This window comes from Mobula birostris, chromosome 13, assembly GCF_030028105.1.
Source record: "Mobula birostris isolate sMobBir1 chromosome 13, sMobBir1.hap1, whole genome shotgun sequence".
NCBI lineage: Eukaryota > Metazoa > Chordata > Chondrichthyes > Myliobatiformes > Myliobatidae > Mobula > Mobula birostris.
In genome coordinates, this window is record NC_092382.1 from 33,331,051 (window position 1) to 33,342,076 (window position 11,026).

Sequence of the window (11,026 nt, forward strand, 5' to 3'; positions counted from 1 at the left end):
CTTTTTCTTGATCTTCTTCTCAACCACAGTTCCTGGTCATATCCATTGATATCATGTCCAATCAAGAAGCTATTAATCCATGCCTTAAATACGCCCAGCGACCTGGCCTCCACAGCTGCATGTGGCAACAAGTTCCACAAATTCATCACCCTTTAGCTAAAGAATTGTCTCCGCATCTCTGTTAAAAAGGGCGACCCTCTGTCCTGTCGCTATACTCTCTTGTCCTAGACTCTCCCGCCATGGGAAACAACGTTTCCACATCTACTCTGTCTAGGCCTTTCAGCCTTCGAAAGGTTTCAACGAGATTCCCCACTTCATCCTTCAGAACTTTAGCGAGTCCAGACCGAGAGCTGTCAAACGTTCCACGTATGATAAGCATTTAATTCCTGCAATCATCCTTGCGAAACTGTTCTGGACTCTCTTTAATGCCAGAAAATATTTTCTAAGATGGCCACCCAAACTATTAACAACGCTGAGGGTGAGGCCTCACCAGTGCCTTATAATCCCTCACAATCGCATCCTTGCACTTATATTAAAGTTTTCTTGAAATGAATGCTAACATCGCATTTGCCTTCCTCACCACCGACTCAACCTGCAAGTTAACCTTCAGGATGTACTGAACAAGGGCTCCTAGGTCCCTCTGCATCTCAGATTCCGGGATTTTCTCCACGTTAAGAAAGTAGTCGAAAGAATGAATCTGATAAGAGTGCACAGTGGAGTAAGCGGATGAGACAGGAACCAGAGGGGGTGATGGGTAATTACGAGGACGGGGAGGAGAAGAGAAGGATGGTAGTAGCTATCTTCTGCTTCTGTACCCTTCCACTCCAGTTCTGATGAAGGGTCTGAGGTCAAAATATCCGGCGTTTATTCTTCTCCACAGATGCTGCATTTATTATCTGCATTTACACCGTTTATTTACAGTTTACAGTCCTGATGTTGACAGTTTACAGATCCTGTAGACCATAGCCCATAAGACATAGCAGCAGAATTTGGCCATCTTGCCCATCGAGTCTGCTCCGCCATTCAATCATGGCTGATCCTTTTTTTTTCTCCTCTTCAGTCCCATTTCCTGGCCTTCTCCCCGTAACATTTGATGCAAATCCAATCAAGAACCTGTCAATCTCATGCTTAAATGCACCCAACGACCTGGTTTCCACAGCTGCATGTGCGAACAAATTGAGCAAATTCAGCACCCTTTGACTAAAGAAATGTCTCCGCATCTCCGTTTTGAAAGAGCTCCCCTCTATCTTGAGGCTGTACCCTGTTGTCCTCGACTCTCTCACAAAGGGAAACATCCTTTCCACATCGACTTTCCATCTCCAATACCAACACAGATAAATAAATAGATAGATAGATAGATATTCATATCTTCACTACTATGATCTCGGTATTTCATTTATCAGCTCTGTCAGAGCAGTTTGTTCTACTCTCAGCCCGCCTGGGTTATTTTTGAAGAAGAGTGATGGTGTAGAATGTGTGCCATGTGAGAAACGACGCTGGGGAGCGTTTCATGGTGGGGGTATCGTCCGGGATCGGTTTCGTTGGATGCCGTGTGATTAGCCTGATCAAGTGGGTTTTGTGCTTAAGTCTCTCTTAAACTATTAATCGTAAGAGTGATTGCGATATGTGGTTATGGATGATGCAGGGGTGGAACGGAAGTTTGATAAAATGGTGGGCAGAGACTTTGTTCTAGTTTAGAGTCAGGGTCTCGGCCCGAACGTCGACCATACTTCTTCTTATTGATGCTGACTGGCTGACGGCGTTCCACCAGCATTTTGAGTGTGTTACATGGTGACGAAATTAAGTGTCTGCACAAATACGTTTATTTATGGGGTAACTTAGCCCAAGTTCAGAGCGCCGTTCATGAGCGAAGTGAAATACCTGCTCATGTCAATTATTCAAATAATTACTAAAAAATATTTGTGCTCTTCACGGTGTTTACTACCTTGACACTACAGAACTGGCGGTCATTGGAGAACGTGGCAGCGGCGAGAATAAATCTAGTGTGGAACACGAACGAGTCACGGTACTGAACAGACCGCGACCTACAACTGCTACCAATTATTAAACTCATCGCAACTTTTATATTTAATTTTTCAGCATATTCGCGCTCTCGTCACCGCTAAACAACGTGACAATGAATCCGATAACACAGTGTAAATGCACATCCGGCAAAAGCCTTTGCTTCTCGGTGACAGAGAGGAAAGGGATCATCCAGCCGAAGTGTTGCCATCACAAGGTGAACGGGCGCAATTCACACTGAGCCTCTTGCGATCATATCGGGCCTGGTGCAGATTGGGAGAGATTAGGCGGTGCTATACATGGATTTAGCTGATTGCATCGAACAGGCGATGAACAAACAAATCCAAGAGTACAGATGTGCGAACTTCAACTGTAAGTGTACCTGTGGCCAGTGACCTGGTATCAAATTAGTAATGTGTTTACCTGCCCAGGGACTGTCTGCCCAAGCTCCAGTTATCATCTGCAAAATTCTACTTCTAATTATGACGATCGAATGAGCAGGGATAAGATCATCGTTAAATAAACAGCTAAAACTTTTGGATAAGAATTCTAAGAAAAAGAAAGTCAACAGCCTTCAGAAGCCAGAGTAAACATTGCACTTGTCCTTCGTATTAGATAAACCAGCTGTGCAGGCATGCTTAACGCCACAGAACTCAATCATTCTATTCATAATTTCTATAGAAAATCCAAATTGCCCTATCTCTGCTAAGGGTCAGTCGCAGTGTAATTTGTGGGACTCTAAATCTGAATCAGTATTGTATTCATAGTAATGTATAGGATCTTTCATGCGTTTCTATTTTAAAGCATGATTTTGGTGATTGATGATTGCCACTTTATTATACCTGTGTAAGTAATCAGATTGAAATAAACTGGCGCAGGATCCTGGAACATCCTTCTCTTCGCATTTACCGCTTTTATCGCCGTCAATCTATTGGCCTTTTATTGTGTATCGTTTTTGTGTGTTAAACAACCGGTCTTGTATTGCCACAGAGGGGAATTCGGTTCTTGTGAAAAGGACTCCAATCCTGAGCCAAGCGATCGACGCTTATTAGAGTGTACTGAGAAAGAAAGAAAATGGAGAGAGGGAGAGTCTGGGGAGAAAGAGACGGGGGAGATAAAGAATAGGATGGAGAGAGACTGGGGTAAGTGCAGGAGAGAATGGCCGATGGAGTTCACAGAGAATGGCGTGACAGAGAGGGAGTGAGAGACATAAAGAGGGAGAGGGAGGGAAATAGAGGGAGGGAGAGAGAGAGAGGAAAAGAAAGGGAGAGGGAGAGGGAGGGGAGAGAGAGAGAGAGAGAGAGAGAGAGAGAGAGAGAGAGAGAGAGAGAGAGAGAGAGAGAGAGAGAGAGAAGGGTAGGGAGAGAGACTAATTAACATTTCCCCCCTCGGCAATTCTCGGAGGGGACGGTTTCGTAACTGCCAGCAGGGGGCAAGGGGGCAGAGTCCCCGGGGAGGACGCGGACGGCGACGCAGCGGGTTTTATATCTCCTCTGTAGTCAGAGCTGGAGTCACAGCCGGAACTCAGTGCAGCCTGCAACCCGGCCGGACGAGAGTTCGGGGAAGGTTAGGGAGAAAATATCTCCCTCACTGCCCCTGAGCGAATAGTTAGCCCGGTCTGTGGGCGCCTACCGATACACCGCGCATGCGGACCTGCAATATTGTCGCAATGAATGTGATACGTACACACCCTTGCCCTGCAATTTTTTCAATCTGCACCATTGCCTCCCACCCCTCCTCCGACCTGACCCTCACTCCCTCACACCGCGATGATTAACCTCCCCGTCCTCTGCGATTCTAGGAAGGCTACCAGCAGGAGACGGAGAGTCACGGGGATTACGCGTCCAGGGACACAGCCATCTTCCGATCTCGTCTGGAGTCGGAGCTAGGGTCACAGCCGGAACTCAGTGCAACCTGGAGCCCAGCCGGACTGGAGATCGGGAAGATTCGGGAGAATACATCCCCTCCCTGAAAGAAAAGCTGGCCTGCCCCATGATCGCCTTTGTTTTGAAGCAAACCCCTACACTCTCCGTCTCTTTATATTCCCTATTAAAGAAGGAGACCTGCCAGTGCCTAGCATCCCGTCCCGGAACAAAATAAAAACACATCAATCTCCTGCCCCGCCTTTCAGACCAACCGCTTGCTACTGACCCGCATGTTAAAGAAGCTGAGAGGACGCAAGGAGGGGAAAGACCCTGGTTCTGTACAGAGGTTAGCAACACACATCAAAGTTGCTGGTGAACGCAGCAGGCCAGGCAGCATCACTAGGAAGAAGTACAGTCGACGTTTCGGGCCGTGACCCTTCGTCAAGACTTTGCCTGGCCTGCTGCGTTCACCAGCAACTTTGATGTGCGTTTCTTTAATTTCCACCTTCTGCAGATTTCCTCGTGTTTGTGTCTGTATAGAGGGTCATCGTTCCCTTTTGGGATCCCGGTGAGCTCCCCATCCCCATTCCCATTAGAGAGGCACATGCTGATACCCCCTTGTGAGGATTTCCGGGTCGACTGTGTCCTGAAGACGAAGGGGCTGTTGGGAAAGTATGAAAGGGTCATGTTCCTCCCCTCAGTGGAGTGATCCTACAGCCGGTGTCGAACAGGAAAGGTACAAAATGATTCACTTTAGAAAGACGAATGTGATGGCAGAATGCAGGGTTAATGGTGGAGTTGTAAATTAGAAACAGCTGGTTTTGGGTAAATCCACCTCCGACCTGCAGACGGTGCTTAAAAACCATCTGCACAGAGTCTGGGACAGGTATGTTCCATTCCGAAGGACAAGGACGGCAAGCTCAAAGAACCCTATATGTCGAGTGAGGTCATAATTGTAGTCAAGAAGAAAGAAGAATGTATGGAAATGTTGAGGAGCTCAAATCAGAGTGTTGGAGGATTATAAAGAAGCCAGAAAAGTACTGAAGAAGGGGGTTTGGAAAGATAGAAAAGGTAATGAAATTTCTTGGCAAATCTGGTAAAAGAGAATCCCAAGGCATTTTATGCGTTCATCTGGAGCTGGACGATAATTGGAGAGAGGGTGGAACCACACAAAGATAAAGATTAGTGGAAGAGATTGCTGGGATGCTAAAGACGTGATAGAGGTGCTTAATGAAGACCTTACGTCAGTATTTACCAAGAAGGATATGGAGAAATGAGACATCAATGTTGAGAGTATTCTCTGCTAGGGTATTTGGAAGTATCGGTAGTGCTGCGTCTCTTATACAGCATTAAGTTGGATAGCTCCCACGGTCTCACGGGATATAACCTAGGTTATTGAGGAAAGCAAGAGAAGAGATTGCTGGAGACTTGCTGAAAAGCTATGTACCCGCCCCCCCGCCATAGTCATAGTCATGTCCTGGAGGACAGACGAAAACGTAGTGTTGATCGATCATTCAGAAAGGGAACCACGGATAACCCTGGAAGCTGTAGAGCAGTGAGCTTGGCTTCAATAGTAGGGAGTTACTAGACAGAATTTTTAGAGATAGGAGTTATGAGCATGTGGAAAACCATGGCCTACTGAGACACAGTCATCTTGGTTTTCTGTGGAGTGAGTTGTGTCGTTATAAACTGAACTGGCATTTTTGATGGGTTGACAAGACTGATTGAGGGAAAATCCAGTTCTCCATGTTCTTTGGACGCATTATAGGAAGGTCTTTGACAGGGTACCAGAACGGAGACTCAAACAGAAGATTATGATGTTGAATTGGCTGTTTGGTTTCATAACCAGATTGCCCATTGAAGGTAGTCTGTGATAGTCGAGGCAACTTATTCTAGACGGAGATCTGAGATCAGTGGTGTTCCGCAGAGATCTGAGCCGGAATCTCTGCTGTTCCAGATATAGGGAGAGGGTGGGTATGGGGAGGATAAATGGCAATTGGTGGTTAACCCGTCTAAATGAGAGATGTTGCACCTTGGCAGGGCAAATGTAAATAGGCAGTACACTTTTAAAAGCAAGACCCTTAACAGTGTTGATTAGCAGAAAGATCCTGGCAGTCTAGCCTTTATTAGTTGTGTCATTGAGTTTAAAGGTCATGATGCAACTTCTTAAACTATGGTGCTTTACATTCAGTTTTGATCATGCCATTATATATGGAGGTAAAGAATTTGGAAAGAGCGGAGAAGAGTATTTACCGGGATGTTGCCTGGACTGTAGAGGGCACGTACTACAATGCGTGGCTGGCTAAGGCTGAGGTGTTTTAACATAATTTGATAGATGTTTATAAGATTACGAGAGGTACAGGCAGTGCAGACACCCAGAATTTTGAACCCACTGTTGAAATGTCTAACACCAGAGGCTATGAATTTAATGTGACAGGGGATAATCTCAAAGATGTAAGAGGCAAGCCCTTTTATACACAGATTGGCCGATTGCTGGATTAACCACCTGGGGTGGTCGTAGAGACAGATATATTAGATACTTTTAGATTATGAAGACATGTGGTCCTCTTTTATTGTCATTTAGTAATGCATGCATTAAGAAATGATACATTAGTTCCTCCGGTGTGATATCACAAAACACAGGACAATCCAGGACTAAAAAAACTAACAAAACCTCATAATTATAACAGATAGCTACAACAGTGCATAATACCATAACTTGATGAAGAAGTCCGTGAGCACAGTAAAGTTCAAAGCTTCTCAAATGTCCCACACCTTACGCAGACGGGAGAAGGAGGAACTCTCCCTGCCATGCCGACCACAATCCGAATCTGAGTCAACCGAACACTTCGAGCTCTGAACAGATCTCCGACACCGAGTACTGAGTGCCACCTCTGTCCGAGCGATTCGACCTCTTTCTCGTTCGGCAAAAGCAGGCAAAGCCGGGGATTTTGAGGCCTACCCTCCGAAAGATTCCCGACCACAAATTAACGACAGCAGCGGATGGGCGTTTCAGAAATTTCTCCAGATGTTCCTCTGTGCTTTCACGTCCAGAGGGAGATTATGTGTGGAACGGACAGTTAGCTTGTTTGCCGACATTAGCTGTCGCACACAACACCCGTGCAGAGAGACCATGTTGCAACTTTACAAACTGTTGGCTGGACCAGTAGGAATGGCGTGTACAGCTCTGGTGACACTGCCACAGGAAGAATGCGTCTGTTCTGGAGAGGGTAGAGAGAAGTTTCAGCAGGGTATTTCTTGCGTTTTAATATTCCAATTGCAAGAGAATGGATGTGATGAGCACATTTTCTGATACAGAGTCCTGGCCCACAGATCAATTATTAATTTCCCTCCATAGAAGCCGCCTGACACATTCCATGTTCTAGATACCCTCTTGAAATGCCGTGGGATTCATTGCAATTCTACTCGCCAATGACATTACACTAATCTCAATATCTCTCCGAGTCTCGCTTCAAGTTATTTTTTCCTTCTCCTCTTTTCGTCTGCTTTGTGCAGGCGTTAGAAATGTCAAGCAGGATAGGGGAATGTTCCTCTTGCGGGATCAGGGAAGGCATCCAGTATCAGCCTCTTACATTCTGCATTGCGGAGTTGGAGCTGGAACTCAATAAAATCCGAATCAATCTAGAATCTGAGTAGGCGATAGGACATTAGAGAGATTAAGATATTTTTTTAAAAAACCTCAGGGGAAGGAGATCATCATATGATCGAATTCAACCTGAACTTTGAGATGCAGAAGCTAATGTTAGATGAACGAGTATTACAGTGGAGCCAAGGGAAGTACAGATCATGAAAGTGGAGTTGACCAGATGTGATTGGCAAATAACTCTGGCAAGGATGGCGACAGGACAGCAATGGCTCCAGTTTATGGAATCAATTGGGAAGGGATAGGATATATGCATCCAAAGAGGAAGACGTACTCAAAAGTTTATCTTGTTAACCGTGGGTAACAAGATAAGTCAAAGTCAGGATAAAATTCGAAGAGACTACACAGAATGGATCAATAGTCGGAAGTTGAGGATTGGGACACATAAAAACACAACACAAGGAAACTAAAAGGTCATTAAGAAGGTAAGATGGAATACGAAAATAAGCTAGCCCCCAGTATTAAACAGGATAGGAAAAGCTGATGTTTGTTTCAGATGTATGAATTATAAAACTGAGCTGAGTGTGGATATCGGACCACTGGAAAATGATGTTGGACAGGTACTAATGATGAACAATGAAATGGCTGATGAACTGAATAAGTATTTTGCTTCAGTCTTCTCTGTGGAAATCACTAGCAGTATGCTGGATGTTCCAGATGTCGGGGTATGCAGTGTGTGAAGTCGGCATAACGATAGGAAAGGGTCTTGGGACATTGAACGGTCTGAGGGTTGAGAGGTCTCCTGGATTAGATGGTGCACACGACAGGTTCCTGAAAGTGGTGGCTGAAGAGATTGTGGAACACTGGTAGTGAGTTTTCAATGGTCACTAGATTTCGGAATGCTTCTGACAGACTGGAAAGTTATAACTGTCATTCCACTTTTCAGGAAGGGAGGGAGGCAGAAGAAAGGAAGCTATAGGTCAGTTGGTACGAACCAATGGTTAGGAAGATGTTGGAAAATGAGGTAGCTGGATTATGAATAAATGCAATGTGTAGTGTGGGGAGGGAATTGATAGGGCTAATTTCAGTCAACAGGATGACACTGTGGAATTCCTTGTCACAGACTGTGAAGGCCAAGTCTTTCGCATATTTCAGGCAGAGGTTGGTAGATTATTCACTGGTCAGGGCAGATGATCAACCATGGGTATTTGGAGGCACATAATAAAACAGCCCATGTTCAGTATGGTTTCCGCCATGGAAAATCTTGCCTGACAAATTTGTTAGAATTCTTTGTGGTCATGCATTTTGGTAGAGGAACTGAAAGTTTGACTAAATAGGGAGAAAATACAAAAATAACTGAGGTGCAAGGTGACCTGTGCAGGATTCCTAGGTATGTTAAAAATAAAAGAGACATGAGAGCAGATATATAGGACGGCAAGAAAATGAGGCGGGGAATTAATAACGGGAGACAAAGAGATGACTGATGAATTAAATATTTTGCCGCAATCGTCACTGTGGAAGACATTAGCAGTATGTTGTAATGGTGAGGAAAGAGAAGTGGGTGTAGTTTACTGTTGCAAGATAGAAGGTGCAATTAAAGCTGAAGGTCCATAAGTCACTCAGACCAGAGGAACTACATCCAAGGTTTCTGAATGATGCAGCGTTAGAGATTGTAATGGCATTAGAAATGATTTTTCAAAAACCATTCGACTCCGGCATGGTGCCAGAAGACTGGAAAATTACAAATGTTACTCCACCCTTTAAGAAAGGAGGAAGACAGCAGCAAGGAAATTATAGACCAGTTAGCCTGAGCTCAGTGGTTGGGAAGATGTTAGAGACAATTGTTAAAGTTTAGGTGATGGAGTACTTGGTGATAAAAGGCAAGAAAGCACACAGTCAACATGGACTTCTTCAGGGAAAATCCTACCTGACAAATCTGTTGGATTTAATTGATGAGATTCAAAGTAGGATAAATAAAGGCGATGCAGTAAATGTGTATTTGGATTTTGAGAAGGCCTTTAAGAAGGTGCCACACATGAGGCTGTTTACAATGTTAAGTGCCTATGGTATTACAGCAAAGTTGCTGAAATGCTTAGAGAATTGGCTGATTGGTAGGAAGCCGCCAGTGGGAATAAAAGGATCATTTTATGTTTGGCTGCCAGTGACTGGTTTTCGCAGGGGTGGGTGTGGGGGGCACTTTTTTATGCTTTGTATAAATGATTTAGGCGAAGGAATAGATAGATATTTTGCGAAGTTTGCAGATTCTACCAATATTGTGGCAGGGGCAGGTAGTCTTGAGGAAACAGATAAGACTTAGACAGATTTGGAGAATGGACAAGAAAGTAGCAAATGAAATGCAATGTTGGAAAATACATGGTCATGCAATTTGTTAAAAGGAATAAATGTGTGGACTATTTTCTAAATGGGGACAAAATCCAGGATTCTGAGATGAATCGGGTCTTCGGAGTCCTTCTGCAGAACACCCTGAAGGTTAACGTGCAGGTTGATTCGGTGGTGAGAAAGGCAAACGTCATTTTAAAATTTCTTTCAAGAGGTCTGGAATGAAAGAGCAAGGATGTGATGCTGAACCTTTATAAGACATTGGTGAGGCGTCACTTTGAGTATTGCGAACAGGTTTGGGACCCTTATCGTAGAAAAGGTGTGCTGGTACTGTAGAAGGTCCAGAGGAATTTCATCAGGATGATTCGAGGAATGAAAGGGTGAAAGGGTTATCATACGATCAACGGTTGATGGCTATGGGTCTGTACTAGCTGGAATTCAGAAGAATGATGGGGGATCTTATTTAAACCTTTCGAATGTTGAAAGTCTCAGCAGAGGAGATGTGGAAAAAAATGTTTCCCATTGTGCGAGAGTCTAGGACAAGAGTGGACAGCCTCAGGATTGGGGGACGCCCTTTAAAATCAGAGATGCAGAGATACTTCTTTTGTCAAAGGGTGGTGAATATGTGGAAATTTTTGCCACATGCAGTTGCGGAGGCCAAGTCCTTGTGTGTATTTAAGGCAGATCATGATAGATTCTTGATTGGACAAGGCATCAGTGGTTACGGGGAAAAGGCTGGGAACTGGGGTTGAAAAGGAGATTAAAAAAAAGGCATCAGCCATGACTGAATGTCGCAGCAGACTCGATGGGCCTCATGGCCCAATTCTGTTTCAATGCTTTATGATCTATGTTTTGCATGGTGAATGGCATGACTGGAGCATTTCCGGTTACAGGTCCAATAACTCAAGGTGTTTTTTGCACTGAATTCAGTGACCCAGTTTGCTCAAAAATATTTTGCCCCCTTAGCACCAGCATAAGTTACTTCCACTGAACTATTGATAATTCGGCTGTATGTGTAGCACCAGAACAAAATGTTAATGAGAAAGAACTCAATGAGCACACTGTGCCTCTGTCCATTCCATTTAGATTGACGATGCTTCTTGCTTTCGGTCCGTGTTGGAAACCTCCATCTACAGGCAGTGCTCCGAATTACACACGACACGCAGAGAGTGAGTAACAGTGTGATTACTTTGCA